Source organism: Piliocolobus tephrosceles, chromosome 6 (assembly GCF_002776525.5).
Source record: "Piliocolobus tephrosceles isolate RC106 chromosome 6, ASM277652v3, whole genome shotgun sequence".
Taxonomy (NCBI): domain Eukaryota; kingdom Metazoa; phylum Chordata; class Mammalia; order Primates; family Cercopithecidae; genus Piliocolobus; species Piliocolobus tephrosceles.
This window is the reverse complement of record NC_045439.1, coordinates 112,301,263-112,322,333: the sequence shown is the minus strand read 5'-3', so window position 1 is coordinate 112,322,333 and position 21,071 is coordinate 112,301,263. Positions and strand designations below refer to the sequence as shown.

At 42.9% G+C, this 21,071-nt stretch overlaps 1 long non-coding RNA gene across 5 annotated transcripts in view; it reads right to left on the bottom strand.

Moving 5' to 3' along the window:
- Positions 1-20,526, bottom strand: part of LOC111552851 — a 35,905-nt gene extending 15,379 nt beyond the window's left edge. For 2 of the 5 annotated variants that reach the window (XR_002734758.2, XR_002734757.2), the window contains exons 1-3: positions 20,395-20,526; positions 11,570-11,695; positions 10,640-10,732 (exon numbers count right to left, since the gene is read on the bottom strand). This is a non-coding gene — a long non-coding RNA (uncharacterized LOC111552851). The remainder of the gene's footprint in view (positions 1-10,639; positions 10,733-11,569; positions 11,696-20,394) is intronic. The other 3 variants (XR_002734755.2, XR_002734756.2, XR_002734759.2) reach the window with 2 other exon arrangements.
- Positions 20,527-21,071: the final 545 nt, after the last annotated feature.

Here is a 21,071-nt window from a genome sequence, read left to right as displayed (position 1 = left end):
TCTCAATTATTTTAATATTGGGTTCTTAGCTAGTGTTTATCCAGCACTTTGCATGTTGCAATGCACCTTTACTTTTATACAAGGTTCTTCTAGCCAAGTAGACTTCATTGCACATAAACAACTAATGACCTACACCTGCTAAAGTGCAAGCAATTAAGTCTTGTTGGGGGTCGTTGCTCCCTTTTAATGGAAATTACACTGTGAATAAGACAACAGAAATATATGTCATGTCTGCCTTTCTGACACACTGTGGGTTTTCATAGGATTCTCAGCATGACTCATACCAGACAGAGAAAGAGTATAACATCCATTGTTCTCCGTTACTATTCTCCTTACATTAAAGATGAACAACCACACAGGAAATGCAAAACTCTGGCAGCCACAAGCATATCTGAATACGTGATTTCTAACATTCATTTCATTTTCCATTAACACACAAAACTACCTTATTAAACGTGAATAAAACCTGCATCCAGAGACACTTAAAATGTTGGCCAATTCCTCACTGAAAGGACCTTAATGATGGTGGGAAACTTGAAGAGGAGCTTGGAGAGAGGTTTGCAGGCTTCGGGTTGCCAGGGACACTTACCTTCTTGGCTTGAGCACCTCACACAGTCTCAGACGACAGAAAGAGCCAACGTGTTGAAAAACAAGGGTCAGTACACGGGTTAAGTGAAAGCGAAATCATGCTGACCCAGAAATGCAAATCAGTGTGCCTTAGTTCTCTGTAGAACTTGTGTTGCCTGAACACTCTATTCTTTCTTCAGATTACCTAGTGTCCCAAGAGAGGCTTCAGTGATTTGGAGAACAGTGATGCAATGTGGAGAGACGCGGCAGGCAGCGACAGAATCTAATTGCATCTGAGAAGCATCTCCACAATTTATAGTGGCCTTCTCACAGGGAAAAGTGGGGGGCCAGTTTTGAAGTTGATTTCCCTTTCTTTATATTGCTTTTACTATCCTTCCCAGCTCAAATTCAAAGCTCAAAATCGGAGGTGATTTTTAAACTGTCTCTTAACCCATCATAAAAGTAAGAACATGCGCACTTAGAGATTTATAATTCTCATCTGCATTTTGTTCTCTAAAGTCGCAAAGTGTGCAGGAAGCTCCTGGTTGCTGATAGAAAGCTGCCTGAAATATAAATTTCAGGTACACAATCTGGCTCTCATCACTAAAGGAATTAGAAGGGAGAGAAGAAGGGAAAATGGAGGGAGAGAATAGGGGCAGGGGGACAGAAGAGAGGTGATAAATCAGAGATGAGTGCTGATTTTAAAGAAAAAACAAAAGCTAAGAACTTATTAGAGGGACTCAGGAAAGAAAATGGAACAAGGTAAGCCAAGAATAGATGGCAAAGTGATTATGAATGTGGATCTAGAGCCAAATGGCTTGGATCTGAACCATCGCTTAATTTCTGGACAACTTTAAGCAACCTACTTACCTTATTTGCCTGTGCAAACCAGGCTGGGCGTGGTGTGAGCCACCGCACCCAGCCTGGTTTGCCTTTGTTTTAAGAAATAATGATGAGAAGTCAGGTTCTGAGACTTGCATACATGGAACTTGCTCTTTTTCACTCCTTGTATAGGGAAATTTACATCTGATGGTCCAATTTATAAACTTTTAGGATAAGAATGAAATACAGATTTTGCAAATAATTCTTAAAGACCTCCTTTACGTAATGAACCTTGGAAGACAAAGGTAAGTGAGACACTTTCCTTGTTCTTAAGGAGTTCGAGATCTAGAAGGAATGACAGGGCTGCACTAAAGTCCCAAGAGGCGGTATCTAATAGCTGGGCAGGAGGAAAACTCTCAAGTCTGGAAAAAGCAGTTCCTAAGTTTCAAATTGGAAACTGAAACATGGGTACTGCCTTTAAACGTGAGGCCAGCCCCATGTTTTGCAGGTAAAGGACCCCACTTGTTTTGGGCTGGAAAACCAGCTGAATAGATGCTGTCTCAACTCCGTGACAGAATAAATGTACTATCAGGATCCAGATATAATAAACATAGACAGACAAAAATCATTATTAAATTGAACTGTTTTTTTTTTTTTTTTTCAGGGGGAGGGGTGTGCCTGAAGTGTTAAGTCTAAAAAAGAGTATTTGCCAAGGAAAAAAGATGTCCTATTATTAGCATCAAATTGGAGAACTATTTGTACAGCCAGGAAAGTCATGGATATTGTGTCACATAGTTGACATCCATGGGTTTGTCTCATAAAAGTAACACGAAAAAAATCCACAGAATTCCACCTGGCCCTAGGAAGGCTATGAGCTTTCAGCGTCAGCTCTCCAAGGAACTGCAAACTCAAGGAGCCAGCTTACCTCACGTGTTCCTGCACTTTGTAAAATTTCTTCAGAAATTTAAATTAAAACCAGTTCTTCAGTAATGATCCTTGTTTTCATCTTTGCTTTCATCTTTGCAACAATTTAAACATGTTCATTTTCTGAGTGTCTACCATGAGACTGGGAAATTAGGTATATTGAACATAAAGCAAAGCTGATTCTAGGAATTTCCAAAGTCAAAGACAATTCCTAGAATGTCTTTACATCAGGGAAACTTCAGGGTAAGTTCCAGAGAGTCCACTTTCCAGATGGCACTGTCCTCCAATAACTGAAATGATTAAGGCCTGAATATTTGTTGAATTGCTTGAAATAAGAGTCTAGCCTTTAGCTAATAGGTTCTATCAGTCAGTCTCCTGAGTTAACCAAAACGAATTATTGGCTTCTACTTCTCTTTCTAGCAGGCTAGTGCTACTAAGTAGAAAAAGTAATATATTAATGGAAAAAACAGTGTCCAACACATTCTCTAAGACCTGACTCAAATGTCACCTCCATTACTGCTTCCCTGGTTACATGGCTCTTTTGAAGAGTGCTTTCAGAACTCTTTACAAGCAGAACTTTACAAGCCTGCTTACATGGCTCTTTTGGAGTCTTTGTCACATTGAATGGAAACTGTTTCCAGTGCCCATGTGCTCTTCTATACCATTAGCTCCTCAAGGGCAAGTATGGGAACATACCCATTTTAGGGACATAATGCCTGACACATAGTAGGCATCCGATCTGAATTAAATGAATAAAAGTCAAACAGGGAGAAAACAGCATACAAGCACAATCAGTGAGACAGGTGGCCCAGAGAAGCAACAAAATCCCACCCGCCCTTCACAAGGGCATACACAAAAAGAAAAGCAATGAGAGCTACTTGAGATTGTGGTGACACATCCAGTAGGCTGCTGAAGAAGTTGGATGTCACCCATGAATGGGTGTGAAAACCAGTCCTTTCTCCCTGCAGCTTGCCACTTCTCTTTGCAGGTGACCTTGCCTTGCTATTTCCCCTTGGCTCTGGCCCTACTGGTCAAGGCGATGAACAACTCCAGAGGCTGGATGTGTTATGTGGGGCAAGTCTCAGGCTCATGCCCAGGGAATACATATATGGCTGGGGTATGTACATATTATCCCATACATAATTAGGTATGTATTGGAGGTCCTTGTTGTTTTTTGTTGAGTTTTAATGGAGAAGGGAGAGGAATGGGTTTTACAGGCAAAAGCATCCGTGAATGAACAATGTCGCCTCTGAATGGGCTACATTTTTGAATTAATACATCTAGTTGCACAGCCTCTCAAAGATACACTATGAAGTTTCATCACCTCATTATACAAGCCTTTATCAAGCAAGAAGGAGGGGCTGTAAATTCTATACCAAACCAGAGTTTCAAGAAAATCTTACATCTTTTACTTTGATGCTTTTCGAAGAAAATTTGTGTCTTTGTAAACACTCCTGGTGGTTGTTTCTATAAACATAAATTTTTAAAGCAATCTTTTAGATTAGATGTGGATAAACAGTGCCAGAAATGGTATATAATGTTTTAATCTCTAACTTTAGTATTCATTTTACTATATCTAATTCTAGGAACAGACGTTCTTGAAAACTTTTCTTCATTTTTTGAATTGGGAATCAAAAATTTGAGAGCTAGCAAGGGCCTCGTCAGTTATCTAGTCCAGGGTACACAGACCGGACTTTCTCCTGCTGCACAGAAGTAAAAAGAAACAAGTTCACCAACCTTTGCACTGTCATGAATCGAATAAACAGGATTTGGCCAGGTGCAGTGGCTCACGCCTATAATTCCAGCACTTTGGGAGGCCGAGGAGGGTGGATCACCTGAGGTCAGGAGTTCGAGACCAGCTTGGCCAACATGGTGAAGCCCCATCTCTACTAAAACAAAAAATTAGCCAAACGTGGTAGTGGGCGCCTGTAGTCCCAGCTACTTGGGAGGCTGAGGCAGGAGAATCACTTGAACCCGGGAGGCGGAGGTTGCAAGGAGCCAAGATCATGCTATTGCACTCCAGCCTGGGCAACAAGAGTAAAACTCCATCTCAAAACAAAATAACAATAATAATAAACAGGATTTGATTACAGATTACTGAAAGGTATTTTCCAAAATGTATTTCATATAAAACTAGAAATTTCTGAGATAATATTTTTAAAGATTATGTAATCAAGAAAGTTTTACAACTACAAGGCTAAACAAAATTTTTAAAGCTCTTTTGATTTATTTAAAACTGTCAGACTTCTCAGAACCTTCAAGACACTAATGTGTACACCATGAATATCCATGAAAAAGGTAAAGCATGCAATGGAAAGGGCCCCCAAACTCCCTTTTTTAATAGATCAAAGTTTAGGAAAACTGGCTACAAGGTGTTCAGCTCTAATACGTAACTGCAATTTGCGGTAGCTATTAGCTTCTAACCATAAACATAGAATGTAAATTTGACCTTGAGCTTCCTAGTAGCCAATGCAAAGATGTGATACATTAATAGATTAAAAGTTCATGGTGTTCATCCAATGAAAACAAACTGGTTATGTATACAACTATGATTTGGTAATCAAAATAATATTAATAATACATTTTTTAAATAACAAAAGAATTTAAAGAAAAAAGACAGTTGTTCCCAAAGCAATAATTATTTTCGATACTGTTCCTCAAGGGTGTTCATAAAGAAGATCAGGATGGCAACCTTTGCAACACCCCTCTTCAGCTCTTAAAATAATCAGTTTGCAGACAGTCTGATCCTTTTCTGGCATATTGCCACAGGGCAATTCAGTGGAAACATGTGTACAAGAAGTCACTCCAGCTGCCACATGTTCATAGCTCTTAGTTGTCTAACTTAACCCAATACTCTAGTCCCACTCTGCCACTAACCAGTCATGCCTGTCTCTAAGAAGGAATCATTTGCCTACTGTGGAGTTGAACTAGATGTTTCCTGAAATTCAGTTTCAAAGTTCTAGAAGTCTATAGGATCTATTTCTTATTTTTTTCCAGAAAAAAAAATTCAAGCTTCCAGTGTCCTTTAAAAGTATAAATTGAACCCTGTATTTATGTATGACTTAAGTAGTGACACTTATAGGGCATATGTTTAACACACCGCTAATTTTTTTTTTTTTAAAGAGAGATGGAGTCTCACTGTATTGTCCAGGCTGGTCTCAAACTCCTGGGCTCAAGCCATCCTCCTGCCTCAGCCTCCCAAAATGCTAGGATTACAGGCATAGCCACTGTGCCCAGCCACATCACAGCCACATCACTATAACCTTGAGTACACTGTCAAAAATTTGGAAAAACTAAAAGAAAAAGAGAGAAACTAAGAACAGAAGTAGGAGAGCCCCAAAAATGATTCTATCCTCTTGAGCATTTTGCTTTAAATCAACCTTAGTTTCTTTAGGAGGCTTTATTAATAATAATGACAGAAATAATTATAATAATTTGCTTTAAATCAGCCTATAGTTTCTTAGAAGATAATATAATGATGACAGAAGCAGCAGCAAGCACTTATCCGGTGCTTCTTATGTATCACGTCCTCTTGTAAGCATTATATATAATTATACTTTTAATTCTCACAATAACACAGAAAGGTAGATACTATTCCTATCCAATTTCACAGATAAGAAAGTTGTGATTCTGAGGATGTGAATAACTTGCCTAAAGTCATGTGAGTGGGAGCAGCAGATCAGGAATTCAAGCTGGATCCAGAGTCTGAGGTGTAACTAGCACATGCTGCTGCCTCCCGGTCAGTTCCTGCGGTAGGTGACTGCTTGCTGCTGGTGTAAGAGGTGCCCGCACTCCAGCTAGACATTAGATATTAGAGAGAGCACCTCCTCTCAAAATAAGACTTTGTTGAAAAATAAAGGCGGACTTTCTAAGAAGAGCAACTCCATAAATGTAGAGAATAATAAAGCTTTTAATGGTTGATGATGATTATTATTCCAATAATATTAATAATAGAAGAGAAAACAATTCTGCAGTTCTCTTGAAAAATTAAAGGTAGCTTCCACCACAACAATGCAGTAGTTATTAACTCCTTTGGTAAAGCTTGAACCAACAGACTGCACCAAAAGTCAACAGACTTCAGATTGCAAGATGAAGAGAACAAACTTCACAGGGAGCAAACTGTTGGGGAACAAAGGAAGCCTTTGTTTCACTCTCAGATGTGCAACTGATGAGCAACTTTTGCACAGACACTGGGGTGCCCACGCTGTCTTTCCTCCAGGTTAACACAAGACATTAGTCTTTTCTCCAACACCTCCTCTTTCCTTCCAGCCCTTCTCCCTTCTCTTCTCCTGCCCTCTACTCCCCGGTCAGCATGTTCTTTCCTATTCAGGGACATAGAAGAGGGGTATATTTGACAGTCTAGCACCATTCTAACATAGAATCACATGTTGTAACCACACATTCAGGAAACATGCTTCATACTTCTAAAACCCTTCATTAGAGGATCTCAAAGCACTCTTCAAACAGTAATTAATCATCTACTCGGATGAATGTTTTCCTCCTAAAAGCTAGAAGTAGAAACACAACAATTATATGACTTACTCCTCAAACTACTACCAGCATATTCATTGAAATCCTTAAGCCACCTCCCCAACACACACACCCACACTCACATGTCCACCCACATGCAGAAAGTAGAGGAAGGGGGAGAGAGAAACAAAGAAACCATTTAGTGGCAAGGCCCTGAAATTTTTCACTCTTATCTTCACAGCAGAGGTGGGGCCCAGCTCATCCGTACACTATAAGTGTCAACAAGGACCTAAAGTTTTCTGGCACACCATTAATAGAATGAATGGGAATCTATTTCCATTTGTGAGGTTGCCTGTCTTCTCATATTAACCCCTCTTCTTTAAGCCATCCACACCCTGACTAGTATAGGCTTCTTAGCCAAACCAGGCTTTTCTTATCTCCTACTCCATTTTGTAGTCCTGAAGTGCTGAGTTTCTCCCATAAAGAACTGTGCATTTCAGAACTGGGTAAATTGGTTCTTCAAAGTGGGTTATTTTCAAAATTAATGAAACGTGTTTGGCTTATTGGAGTGAGCTACAAAATCTATTTTCTTTTTCTTTTCTTTCTCTCTCTCTCTCTTTCTCTCTTTCTCCCTTTCTCTCTCTTTCTTTCTTTCTTTCTTTCTTTCGAGACGGAGTTTCACTCTTATCACCCAGGAGTAGTACTTTTAATTTCCTTCCAGAATTTTTCTTTTGCAATCACAAGTTAACTAACCATTTGGTTCAAGAGACCTAGCTTTCAGCCCATCTTAGCTTTTGACATGCCTCCCTCACTAAGCACTGTCATCTCTAACTTTTAACTTAAAGTGAGAGACACGTGACTCTTCCCTTCACTTGTACACTTAGAGGCAATTGTAGGGTTATTCACTGGCTCAGTTTTAAGATTGGGAGGGAATAGGGATTGTCTCAGAGAATAGGGAGGCCCGAGGAAAGGGAGAAAGATGGAGAAATGGCCAGTCCATAGAACAGTCAGAATATACACATTTATCTTGTATGGGTGTGGTTCATGGCACCTCAAAACAATTACAATAGTAACATCAAAGATCACTAATCACAGATCACCATAACAGATAATAATTATAATGAAAAAATTTGAAATATTGTGAGAATTACCAAAATGTAACGAAAAGACATAAAGTGAGCACATGCTATTGGAAAAATGGCACACAATGTTGCCAAAACCTTCAATTTGCAAAAAATGCTATATCTGCAAAACACAACAAAGCGAAGCACAATCAAAAAGGTATGCCTGGCCGGGTGCGGTGGCTCACGGCTGTAATCCCAGCACTTTGGGAGACCAAGGCAGGCGGATCACGAAGTCAGGAGATTGAGACCATCCTGGCTAACACGGTGAAACTCCGTCTCTACTAAAAATACCAAAAAAATTAGCCGGGCATGGTGGTGGGTGCCTGTAGTCCCAGCTACTTGGGAGGCTGAGGCAGGAGAACGACATGAACCCAGGAGGTGGAGCTTGCAGTGAGCCGAGATGGCGCCACTGCACTCCAGCCTGGGTGACAGAGCGAGACTCCATCTCAAAAAAAAAAAAAAAAATGGTATGCCTATAGCTTGTTGTCCTCCACAGTGAGCAGAATACTCTTAAAAGCAGATTTTGACTCCATCAGCTGTGATCTGTAAGATTTAGGGTCTCACCTGTATCTCACCATTTTCTAGGAATGGCATGAATTAATGTCATTCCTACCCTGCTTCAAGTATCATATTAGAATTCTTACCCTCAACCTTTCAGGGAAGGAGAGTGGGACATTGAGACCCTCCTCAGCCTTGCCTTTTTTTTGACCTTCTGGGTGTCTCTCCACTCATTTGGACATGCATTATATCCCATTGTTTTTCTTTCATTCATCCATCTTAGTAACCATTATTGAGCACCTAGTGTGTACAGACACAGTAATGAACAAAATAAACATGGGTCCTGTCCTCTGGGAGTTATACTCCTGAGGGCAGACAAATGGTAAACAATCAGACAAATAGCTGCATCATTACAGAGTCATGATACATGCTTTCTGAGAGTACAGGACACCATGAAGGAATATAACAGGCCGATCTAATGAAGGACACTTGTGCAACAGCATTTGTCAGGCCATCTGTCCTGAATGCTTGGCTTGGTGGGTGCCACAGCCACAACATGCTTCTCATAGTTGCCTTCCATGTCTGGTGAGGATTCCTTAAAAGAAAAGCAACTGTCATTCAGGGTTTGGCCCAGAAAGAAATCAGGATTGGCATCCTCCTTCGTTTGCTTTGATTTGTAGAGTTTGAAGAGACTTCAAGAAGCCAGATCACCTGCCTTGCAACTCTGGGGCATCATTCACATCACAATCTATGAATGGAGCTTCCAGAATTGCACACGCAGTCAGTTAATGACAAGCCCTGAATTTTTAAGTAAAAGTTTTAATTCCATGGAAGGATAATTGAGCAACTGTGACCTTACAGAACATTTGTTACCACTCCTCTCCCATTCTGCCTTTAAGATGACATTGGCAGAGATTTCAGCTATCCTCAGTAACTCTCTCCAGGAAGCATGAAAATCACTCGAGTGAATTCTATACTTCCTTGCTTTCCTTTGTGATAGTGGGCACTGGCCTGAACGGAAACCTTTGGTCTGGTGGCTTAACCATTCCACTATAAAGGAAGGAAGGCAGAAGGAGAAAACAAGGAGTCAAGGAAGGAAAGAAAAGAAAGAAGAGGAGATGGAGTAAAAGGAAGAGAATGAGAAGGAGGAGGAGAGACTGAGGTGGGAAGATCACTTGAGACCAAGTTCAAGACCAGCCTGGGCAACATAGTAAGATCTCATCTCTATAAAAAATAAAAAACTAGCCAGCCATGGTGGTGTGCACCTGTAGTCTTAGCTACTCAGAAGGCTGAGGCAGGAGGATTGCTTGAGCCCAGGCATTAGAGTGCAATGAGGTAGGATTGCACCACTATGCTCCAGCCTAGGCAACAGAGTAGGACCCTGTTTAAAAAAAAATAGAGGAGGAAGACAAAAATGAGGAGAAATGAAAATAAAACAAATATTTACTGCAATATTTTACATTAATGTAAAAAAATCCATGATGAACAAACTATCAAAATTTTCAATGAAGACAGGCTCAATATCACTGATTTTTCCTTTTGCCTAAGGTTCCAATATGGCTCAGCATGACACTGACACCCACATTCATTTGTGGGAGCATGCGGGCTTTGTTTGTTCTTACCAAGATTTGAGAATCCACAGGCCCAGGTGAATATCTGGAGCTGGTGTTAGTAGCTAGCGAGAGCCTATTCTATACAACTCTTTCGAACTCCATGTTAAGAACATGGTATTGATATCAAACATGGTAAGAGTGTTTAATCAGGGAAATTTGCTAAGGCTATAAATTAGGGGCTTTTTCTCCCCAGAGAGCTGGTTTACCAACATCTACCTACTGGAAGGCTTATTTACTCTCTGTTTAGGAACAAACACTGGTAAGGGTAGGTTTTAGTTAAAGCTGTCTCTACTATGGGTACAACTGACATTTGGGCCTGGCTAGTTCTTTGTTATGGAGGCTGCCCTGTGCATTGTAGGATGTTTAGCAGCATCCCTGGCTTCTACCTTCTAGATGCTGATAACACACCCCTGTTACCCCAGTGGTGACAACCGAAAGTCTGCAAACACTGCCAAATGTTCCAGGGGGTGGGGAGGGGCTGGGAAGGGGATGGCAATTTGTTTGGTTCGAGAACCAACAGTGATCAGGACAGCCCCAAACTGAAGAAGCCAGAATGCTGTGCAAAGCAGTTACTTCCTGCACTTTCTAGCATAAGGAGGCAGCAGTTATAGCCCTACTGACCTTGGAATGATCCTACTGGGCGGTGGGGTTGGGGAGGTGCGGGAACAACTTTCCCAGTTCCTTCAAGCTTCTCTTTGCCTGAGGATTGGCTTCCTTAGACAAACAAACATTTGGTTAGTTTGACGGGTAATCCAAATTATGATTAGAAACAGATTACCTAGCTGGAGACTTGTTTGGCCGGGAACAAAACCACACACACAAATCCCTAATCACTTTCCAGGAAGAGGCCTCTCTTTAACTGGGACTGGGGACAAAAGCCTTTTCTTGAACTTTTAATCTTTTCATATATTCTTAGATCCTTGTGCCTCTCCTTGAAAAAAGGAGGCAGCCTCTAGCCAAGTCAAGGCTCTGAGCACACTCCACTGCCAGTGCGGGGTCAGGCTACAGTGTGTGTACAAAGGGTGGTCACCTGCAATCAGAACTTGCATGCTAGATTTCTGATTTTCTAATCACCAAGATTTTGAATGAAATAGAAAAGGAAATAATCTTTGTGACAGCATTCAAACTTTTTTTTTCTTTTTGGAGACAGAGTCTCACTCTGTCACCCAGGCTAGAGTGCAGTGGGGACGATCTCCGCTCACTGCACTCTCCACCTCCCAGGTTCAAGTGATTCTCCTGCCTCAGCTTCCCGAGTAGCTGGGATTACAGGCACGCACCACCACACCCAGCTAATTTGTGTATTTTTAGTAGAGACAGGGTTTCACCACGTTGGCCAGGGTGGTCTCAATCTCCTGTCCTTGTGATCTGCCCACCTCAGCCTCACAAAGCGCTGGGATTACAGGCCTGAGCCACTGCGCCCAGCCAGCATTCAACTATTTTTAAAGAATGTTTAATTTACCATGTTTAAAAACAGTTTGCAAGAAATTTTTAGCCACTCCATCCTATGTCATACTCACATATGCACACACACCCACACACACACACACTCACTCATTTTGGTAGCAGCTGTAGCCAGATGGTATCTTCGTCCTGGATGCCTCCTGATTCCCAACACACAGCTGTTGAGTCGGCCCTCATGTTTTCCAGCTGTTCTTTGCAGAATTAGAAGCTGGACAACTGAGGGAGAAGAGAGAAAGTCGGGCTAAGTGAAAGAGGACAGAACCAATGTATTCCCTTCTTGGAATCTCAAAGATCCAAAGATTGTGTTGGGAGAATCAGGACTGGTCATCTAGGCACCACAAAACACTCATCTACCTTCTGTCATCCATGCAACCAGAAACCCAAGCCTTTCTTTAGGTGATTAAGGAAACTAAACAACTTGCCATTTCAACTAGTATCCCTAGGATGACAACTCCCAAATCTTTATCTTTAGCTTTACCACATACTTGAGCTCCAGATCTGAATTTCCAGTGCCTATTGGCCAGGTGCAGATGTACACCCCGCCAGCCCCTCAAATGCAGTGCTAGCTACATAGGGATCACCATTCCCAGCCTAGCAGCCCCTCTTCTGGGGCTCCCCCTCTCAGTAGTATCTCTCCCCATTCACACAGGGGCTTGAAGCCTTGGGTCACCTTCAAAGCCACCTTCTCCACTCTGATACCCACTCTCTCTCTCATATCTGCCTCTTATTTTCATTTCTACGGAAACAATTATCTCTCCTGCCTAAATGACTGCACCACTCTGGCACCAGTTGCTCTGTCTCACGCAGACACTGTTTCCTAAATAGCTCAAACATTGCCTTCTAGGTATCAAACATCAGTGGCTCTTCTTGACCTATAGTACTCTTAAACAAGTTTTTCAAGGGCAGCCATGGTTTACCTGCAACCCCATTTTGCTATTCTCATCCGTCCTTGGGTCCTTCCCTGTCTTCCAGACCTTACAAATTACTTGTCTAATGTATGAGATGGCAAACACACCCTACCCTTGCTAAAGCTACTTCTTCATCCCTTTTTCTGACTATTAACATTAGTCCTAGATCAAATGCTGCCTCCTTACCCTGGAAAACCTGTTTCCTCTTCATTCCCGTGATACTTTGTAATACATAATATATATTTTAATAGGCTTTATTCTTTAGAGCAATTTACATTTCACATATACATTTTATGCTCTAGCCAGTCCTCCCCCTGCACTGAGGGAGGAGGCACAACACCTACATCTACTAGTTAATTGCTTGGGAAATAGTTGTTGAAAGAAAACCAGTTCCTAGAAAAAGACAGCCCAATGAGACAGGTGAGATCACGATAAGACTAACTTCAGGTGCAAGTGTATTCAAAGCATAATATATAATAACAGGGGTGTGTGGGGAGGTGGGAAGAACAGGGGAAGAACAGGGGCAGAATCACACCCCCTTTTTGGCATTGAGAGAAGGGAAGAGGCCCACCCCACATTAAAACTGCAATTCCCTCAGGGATCCACCTCCTTCATCTGTGGGAAGGATGGCAACTAAGCAATGTCCCAATGACTGTGCCATCACAGAGGACAACCTGAACACTCCCCCAGGGCTAAGGGTTCAGAAACCAACCATCCGGAAGTTTGCTGTGCCAAGCACACACTACTGAGCTTTGCTCCAAAGAGTTCTTTAAATGTAACTTGATACTAAATCTTCCCTTCGTGCTGATCACATATTTAAACTGTGGTTCTTCTAGTTGAAATGATCTTTTTTAAAAAAGCCTCAGAGGACTACTGATTAGAATAATTACAAGGAAAACACACTTTCTAACCCAAACGTCACTTTAAAAGCTGTCAACCCTGTTGAAGTGACTAGAAAAACTGAAAAAGTAGAGAGGCCAATGCGTTATTATTTTTTTAAACTCACATTCAAATCTTATTTGTTGAGCACCTACCCTGTTCACAGAAGTTACTGGATCTGTCACATGTCACTCGAGGTAAGTGGTGTTATCTCCTTTTCAGAAACGAGAAAACTGAGATTCGGGAGCATGTACGTGGTCTACTTTGTCTCTCAATTAGCTCATAAGTTTTTTGAAGTGAGCCCATGTGTGCTCAAACCCATAGCGTCTCCCACAGTGTCAGAATGCTACGTGTTCGACAAATACTTACTGAGCCTCAAAAGTAAGATGTCCTACCCTTTTACGGAAGACATGCGTTTGGTAATTTTTCTCCTTCCTATACACCAGAAGCCACTTCCTCTGGCATCTCAGAACCCCCACATGGCAGCCAGGAGAATACGCCCCCAGCCTTCCATCCACAAGGAGTGCGTAATTAACAGAGCGCCTCAGGTGCTGAGCTCTGAAAGCCCAGAGCCAGGTCCCACCTCCTATGGGCTCCCAACCTTCAGTTGACTTTGGCCTAAAGTCCTCCACAGCCTTGCCAAACTTTTCTCAGACTGCAAAGGAAGATATAGAGCACTCACCCAGGCCGGGCACAGTGGCTTACGCCTGTAATCCCAGCACTTTGGAAGGCTGAGGCGGGCAGATCACCTGAGCTCAGGAGTTCGGGACCAGCCTAGCCAACATGGCAAAACCCCATCTCTACTAAAAATACAAAAATTAGCCAGATATGATGGTGTGTGCCTGTAGTCCCAGCTACTCAGGAGGCCGAAGCAGGAGAATCACTTGAACCTGGGAGGCAGAGGTTGCAATGAGCCGAGATCACTCCACTAAACTGCAGCCTGGGCGACAGAGTGAGACTTCATCTCAAGAAAAAAAAAAAAAAAACCAAACACACACTCCACTCAACCTTCCTTTCTTCACTCTAGGATCAGACTTACAGTGTCACGACTGTCTTAGCTTCCTCTAGCTCCCTTGCCACTTTCTCATAGACTTTCACACTACTAAAATCCTGCCATGTTTGATCCTGTCTTGAGGTCTGCCTCTTGGGGGACTGGGGACTAACATGCCCCAGTTTCTGCTTGAATAAAAGATCATTCCCTGAAGAGTATTTAGCAAACACCTATTATGTGCTGGGAATACAGGGGTGAACAACAAAAGCATCTGTGCCCTCATCAGTAACAGATTCATCAAATAATTACAAAAATTAAAAGTAGAGGGAGCTGTGATGAGATGTGAGGGGAGAACCTGACCTATTCTGTGGGAGTGGGAGGGAATTCCCTGAAGGATGAGGAGTTAACCAGGCAAAGGTGTGGAGTATTTCAGGCTGATGAACAGAAGGCGCAAGGCCCTGGACTAGTAGGGAGCTCCCCAAACAAAAGGACTTGGAGGAGACTTCAGACAAAGGAGAGGAATGAAGAGCAATGTGACTGAAGAGGACGGCCCATAAGAGAATGAAGAATATGGCCTCGTAAGCCATCTTGGGAATTTGGAAAGGTGATTTATCTTTCTAGAGTGCAAGCTCTTTGAAAGCAATTACCTTGTAGCAGCCTTCTTTGCTAGTTCTGGTATAATACCTTGCACAATACAAATGCTCACTAAATATTTGTTGAATCCAAGTAACAGAAATCAGTAAGGAAATAACTTGATTTTTTTTTTTTTTTTTTTTTTTTTGCGTTATTCTCCCTATCACCAAGGGCACAGCAAATTAGCCAAATGCATCAACCACGTGGAAGCTTCTGGCCCCTGCTGGCTGATAAAACTGATGATGACAATGAGGATGATAATTCCCAGGCATTGGTCTAATTGTTGGAGAGATACAAGCAGAGAGATACTGCAGAACATGCTCTGGATCAAACTGTCTTGTCCAAATACTGGCCCAGCCGGTGCGGTGGCTCACACCTGTAATCCCAGAACTTTGGGAGACCAAGTCAAGCAGATCACCTGAGGCCAGGAGTTCGAGACCAGACTGGCCAACACGGTGAACCCCGTCTCTAATAAAAATACAAAAATTAGCTAGGCATGGTGGCACATGGCTGTAATCCCAGATACTCCAACTGAGGCAGGAGAATCGCTTAAACCTAGGAGATGGAGGTTGCAGTGAGCCCACACCACCCCCCACTGCACTCCAGCGTGGGAGACAGAACAAGATCCTGTCTCAAAAAAAAAAAAAACAATTGGACTTGCCACTTCCTACTTGGGTGACCTTAAGTTACCTAATGTCATTGCATCTCAGTGTCCTCATCTGTAAAGCAGAATTGATCACACTACCTCCACTGGAGCACTGGGGATGGGAGATGGGTACAGGAAATTGTTACAGAAAGCACCTTCAGCATACTGTCTGGTGCAGAGCAAGCGTCCAATAAATGGTACCAATTGTTAATATTCACACGTGGTCCCCTCGGCTGAGATAGGAGAGCATGCACAGGGAGATTTCCCAGACCAGAGGGAGTTGTCATAAACTGTCATCAGAACTGCATGGGATCACTTGTGATGCAAGAGGCCAGCTTTGAGGACCCACTGGGTAGGCTGCAAATCTTGAAGCCTGGCCAAGCCCAGGCTTGCACTTTATACACTTGGACTCTGAATCCCACAGTAGTATTTAAATATAGATCTGAACATCAGACTAGACAGTGCACCACTAATGTGCGGGTATATGCAACATGCTCACAAGGCAAACAGCGGCCGGGGAAAGGACACACAGCTTCTAGCTTTTCTGTCCTAGAGGACAGAGGCTGTGCCTTTTTTGGCTCCATTTCAGAGCCGCAAAAGGCAGCATCATGAGCTGACATGGCCTAGTTCCTGCCTCTCGGGTTTGTTTTCCCATGTGGGACATTGTAGTTAGATCCTGAGCTTAGAAGAAAATGCCTACGGAATCAAAAAGGATAAAAGGAGGAAAAATACCTGGCTTCTGCCCCAAACGCTGTGCCCTAGCTGGCTCCAGCTGCCTTGGAATGGGGCAGGGTGGTTGGGTTGTAATTGCCCGGGCAGAGATATGAGGTATGCAGGCCTACGTGCACTGCCTCACACATCACGAGGCTGGGAGGGGCTCTGTTTAGTTAGTGTCCAGCTGATAACGACCTGAATCCTTAGGATGCCAGCTGCCTGCCAAGCTGGACATGTCCAGACAGTGGCACCCAGAGGTCCAGGAGACAAAACAAAGGGCCTGTTACTGAGTCAGTTCTGCTTAAGTGTGTCATCCTTAGTGAAAAATGTTTTGGGCAGGCTGGCAGAGAGGCTATGTCCCAGGAAGCCCAGAATCCTGGAATGGAGACAGTCAAATTCTAAAGGGGCTCTCTGCTGGCAGATTCCTGTCAGTGATTCAACCTGGGCCCTCTCAGTAGGATCTGGCAGTTGGGCCATACCTTCCTAAGAGTATTCTTTTCCCTGCCTCCCACTGTTGCCAGGCCCAGCTGGTGCTGGCTCTCTTAGTGCCCTCTTTTTTAGGGGGACCGCATCCATCAAGGCCTAAAACCTTCCCTCTCCCTTTTCACCAGAACATAATGATATTAATGATGGCTAATACATATTTAGGACTTCTATCAGCCACTTACTGCTCTAAGCACTTTATATATATGTTGACTAATTTACTCATCACAACCACCCTATGAGATATGTACCACTATTTTCCCATTTAACAGATGAGTAAACTAAGGCACAGAGAGTAAATACCTTACCCCAAATCATGTAGCTAGTAAGGTGGCAGAGCCAGGAAGCAAGTCCAGGTGGTCTGAACCCAGAGTCCCTGCTCCGAACCATTATGCTGTATTTCTTCTCCGTTTATGACCAAGTTCTTACTGATTAAAATTAGTTTAAAATCATCCGATTCCTAGGCCTGCTTTTCCAGAATGAACAGCACTCAGGCTCAGAGTTGGGATTTCATAACTTCCTATTTTGTGTATAGGAAAACTGAAAAATGTTTACAAATCAGGAGAGGCTAGGAAGGAAGGCCAAGCAACTCAAACATGTGGTGTCAGCTTTATGATGAAAACTCTGGTCTTCTTAGCCAAGTGCGGACTTGGACAAAATATCCCTCTTAATGCAAGCTATGCCTTAGATTTTCTAGTTTAAGAGACACTTGTAATGCAAAAATTAGCCAGGCGTGGTGGCGGGCGCCTGTAATCCCAGCTACTCGGGAGGCTGAGGCAGGAGAATCACTTGAACCTGAGAGAGGTGGAGGTTGCAGTAAGCCAAGATCATGCCATTGCACTCCAGCCTGGGTGACAGTGAGACTTTGTCTCCAAAAAAAAAAAAAAAGAGAGACACTTGTAATTCAGTTAGGGGAACTGGGTACATAGTTTGGAAAAGCAGCTCACAGTTTGTTTATAGCACGCCCCACACCCACCACCACCCAGGCACCTCACCCAAGGGAGAAATAGCAGCCTTACAAACTGGAATGTTGTGGCTAGATTGGTGAGCCATTCCCAGAAAGAGGGAATTCTTTGTAGCCATGGAAGTGATGGATGATCTAACATTACTGATCACTTAATCACTAGGTACTTTATGTCATTTAATGCTTGCAGAAAGCCTAGGACATTGTTACTATTTTCCCCATCTTGTAGATGAGAATACTGATGCTCAGAGATCTTATATACTTGCCCAAAGTAAGTCCTGATGAACCTAGGACTCAAACCCCATCTGAATCCAAACAAGGGAAGCACTCAGTGCCAGTCCAAGCCCAACTTTCCCAGGAGCCTTCACTGTCTCCTCTGACCCACGTCAGCCCCTATATCTTGACACAACTCTATTCCCTGCCATCTTTGCCACAATCTGCACTTATTACCATTAAAATAAGTTTGTTTCATGCTGGGCCAGTCTTATTAGCTAATCAGATTGGAAATTCTGGGGAGCAGCGATACTGGCTTGAACTTTGTTTCAGGCTATTTCAGGACAGACAAACTGAGAAAGCTAAACACCTAGAACCACAGCCTGGTCTCCCTAGTCAGGGTAGGTCCATCACTTCATCCCTAGAAAGTGCCAGTTTGGCTTTACAAGTTTGTAAACCATTCATTGGCAATAGCTTACATGTTATTCTTGCCCTCCTTTGTCAATCTCTTTACAGCTACTGCAGTTGGGTCCAGATATTGCAAATCCTCCCCGAAAGTAACTAATTCTGACTGCATTGTCACTAACTTGGGTTTGGCACAAGAGGGAAAGGTAGCTGAGTTTCCAATTCTGCTTCTCTTTGACTATAGCTCACCATGCTGCAGGCCCTTCCTCCTACGATGGTACTAACCAACTTGAGCCCTAAGCTCTAATCTCAACCCTCTCCCAAATCCCAACACGTCAGACTAAATAATAATAAGGCCACAGGGCAGGCACAATGAGGCATGTGTACGTCACTACCCAAGTCAAAGTCAAGATATATTCCAGGGCAGTTTATGATGCAGAAGGCGCCCTCTAATTTAACAAAAAAGCAAGAGGGCTGGGTGTTTCCTTTATTTCCCAAAGTAAAGAACAAAAGCTTTTCTCATAGTAAAAAGCCTGAACCCACTCAACCTGATCCCGTCCTCCCAGTCAACAAACACACTGAACACACTGATGTCAGTAAGAGTGTCCAGACATATATAATCATGTATGAAAGTCAACAAAAGGAAGGTGTCATCTTTTTCTGCCACCTCTCCAGAAGATGTGATAGTGAGGGTGTTGCCAGCTAACTGCTTCAAAGGCAAGCAGGGCAGTAGGCTGTTCCATGTCCCCTAGGAACATGAACATTACTTCACACCATGATTTACTAAAACAAAAGCGAACAGGGACCAGCAGAGACAGCAGTGAAATGAGATGGTGACATCTTCCTGATGCTTTTCAGCTGCTTGGATCTCTCCATTTTAACACAGATAATGAGGCCATCTTAGGCTCAACCCTTTTCTGATCCCATCTCTTTTCACTGCAATGTACCTGTCCAGTGTGCCGATCCCTCCATGTTTTTAAAGGGAAGTTCCTCTGATCAGTGACCCCATAGGAATATGTCAATGTCTAGCCTCATGCTACAGGGTGATGACAGCCGGTCTTTGTTTTTCCTCCTCTAGGTTATACGAGCATCTTAAACATAGTGGAACTCACAATTCCAGCTTTATTCCAAACTAGTGAGATATTTCTCAGCTGCTTCCTCCACCTGCTCCTCAGGTCCAGAGTACAGGGCATTTGCCTAAGTCAGCATGCTAGGTGATAACCACAAAGCTTTTCCTACCACGCCTGCCATTTCCAAGCCCTTCTCTAATTGCAGTCGCCTCTATTCTAGTCTCAACTCTACTTGCTATTGGTGGAGTGCTTCTCCAGGGATGCATGTGGAGGAAAAGAAAAAGGAACCGGAGATGAAGGGGACATCCTCCTGCCTGGTACTGCCTCCATCTCTCCACAGCACACCCATCATCTCCATTGGAAGGAAGGTACTCATGATCTTCCTTGGAAGGAAGGCAGCCAGACCTGCCCCGCAGAGACCATGAAATGAGTTCAGTACTTCTCAATAAATCTGTGGTAAAGGACCCGCTGATTTTTTCTAAAATTCTCAATCGATTATGAATCATCAATTTTGTAAAATAAACAAAAATGAATTATTAGAAAAGAGTTGAAAATAAAAGGCATATAAAATACAAGCTCAATTTTTTTTGTTATTGTGTCATAAAACTATTCCATCATATTGCTATGAACGTTTCTAAACAATTGCTCTCCATTTCTTCCCTCGTCCACAAACCAGCACAGGTTTGAGTCTCCCTGCTCTAGCTCAAGGTCTTAGCTATTTACTTAACCACTTAGAGCCTAGACCTGTTGTTTCTGCAAGATGGAAGAACAGTCACTATCTCAGCTGGTCAATGATGTCCCACATCTATATATTCCAGGGACTCATTCCTGATTCTCCCTTAAGTTCTAAAAATATTTCAAAGACAATAAAATAATGCTGAACTACTGAGGAGGGTATTTGTTTGCATTTCTTACTGCTGATCTGGGACCACCTAATACTAAAGCACCTTGGAGAGTAATGAAAGAAATACACAAGAGAAGAAGATGCAAACACTGGTAGGTCACTCACCGTCTTAGGGCTTCCTTTGTGGAACCAATAGAGAAAAGCATCCTGAAAACATGTCAAAGGTCTAAGGATTGTTATCATTGGGGCTGGTGAGTCATGGCCCAGAGAGACAGTAATACAAGTGCCCTACTGGCTGTTATCTATTCAAAACATGCCACTGGACTGTGAGGGAGGCAACCCTTAAAAGGGTGTGAAATAGAAAAAGAGGACAAACTTGTCCACAGCACTCAGGAGGCTCTGGGAATGAACCAGGAAGAAACAGTAGCCCGGTTAACACAGTTTCTGTACCTCCAGAGCAAGCAATTAAATCTCAGTGTCTACCATAGTAAAAGACCTATTGCACTTGAGGAACAAAATTGGGGATGATCATCCTTTAGTGGGGGGAAGTTGGGAAATGAGGTAGGACATATAGGGTGAGAGGCAGGACTCTGCGAGGTAGGACATATAGGGTGAGGGGCAGGACTCTGCTATGGACTGCATATTTGTGTCTCCCCACCTCCAAATTTATAGTTGAAACCTAAATCCCCAATGTCATGGTATTTGGAGGTGGGGCCTCCAGAAGTTTTTATATCGTGATGGTGGAGCCCTCATGAATGGGATTAGTGCCCTTGTAAGAAGAGACATGAAGAGATGCTCTCTCTCTAGTTTCTGCCATGTGGGGATACAAAGAGAAGATGCTG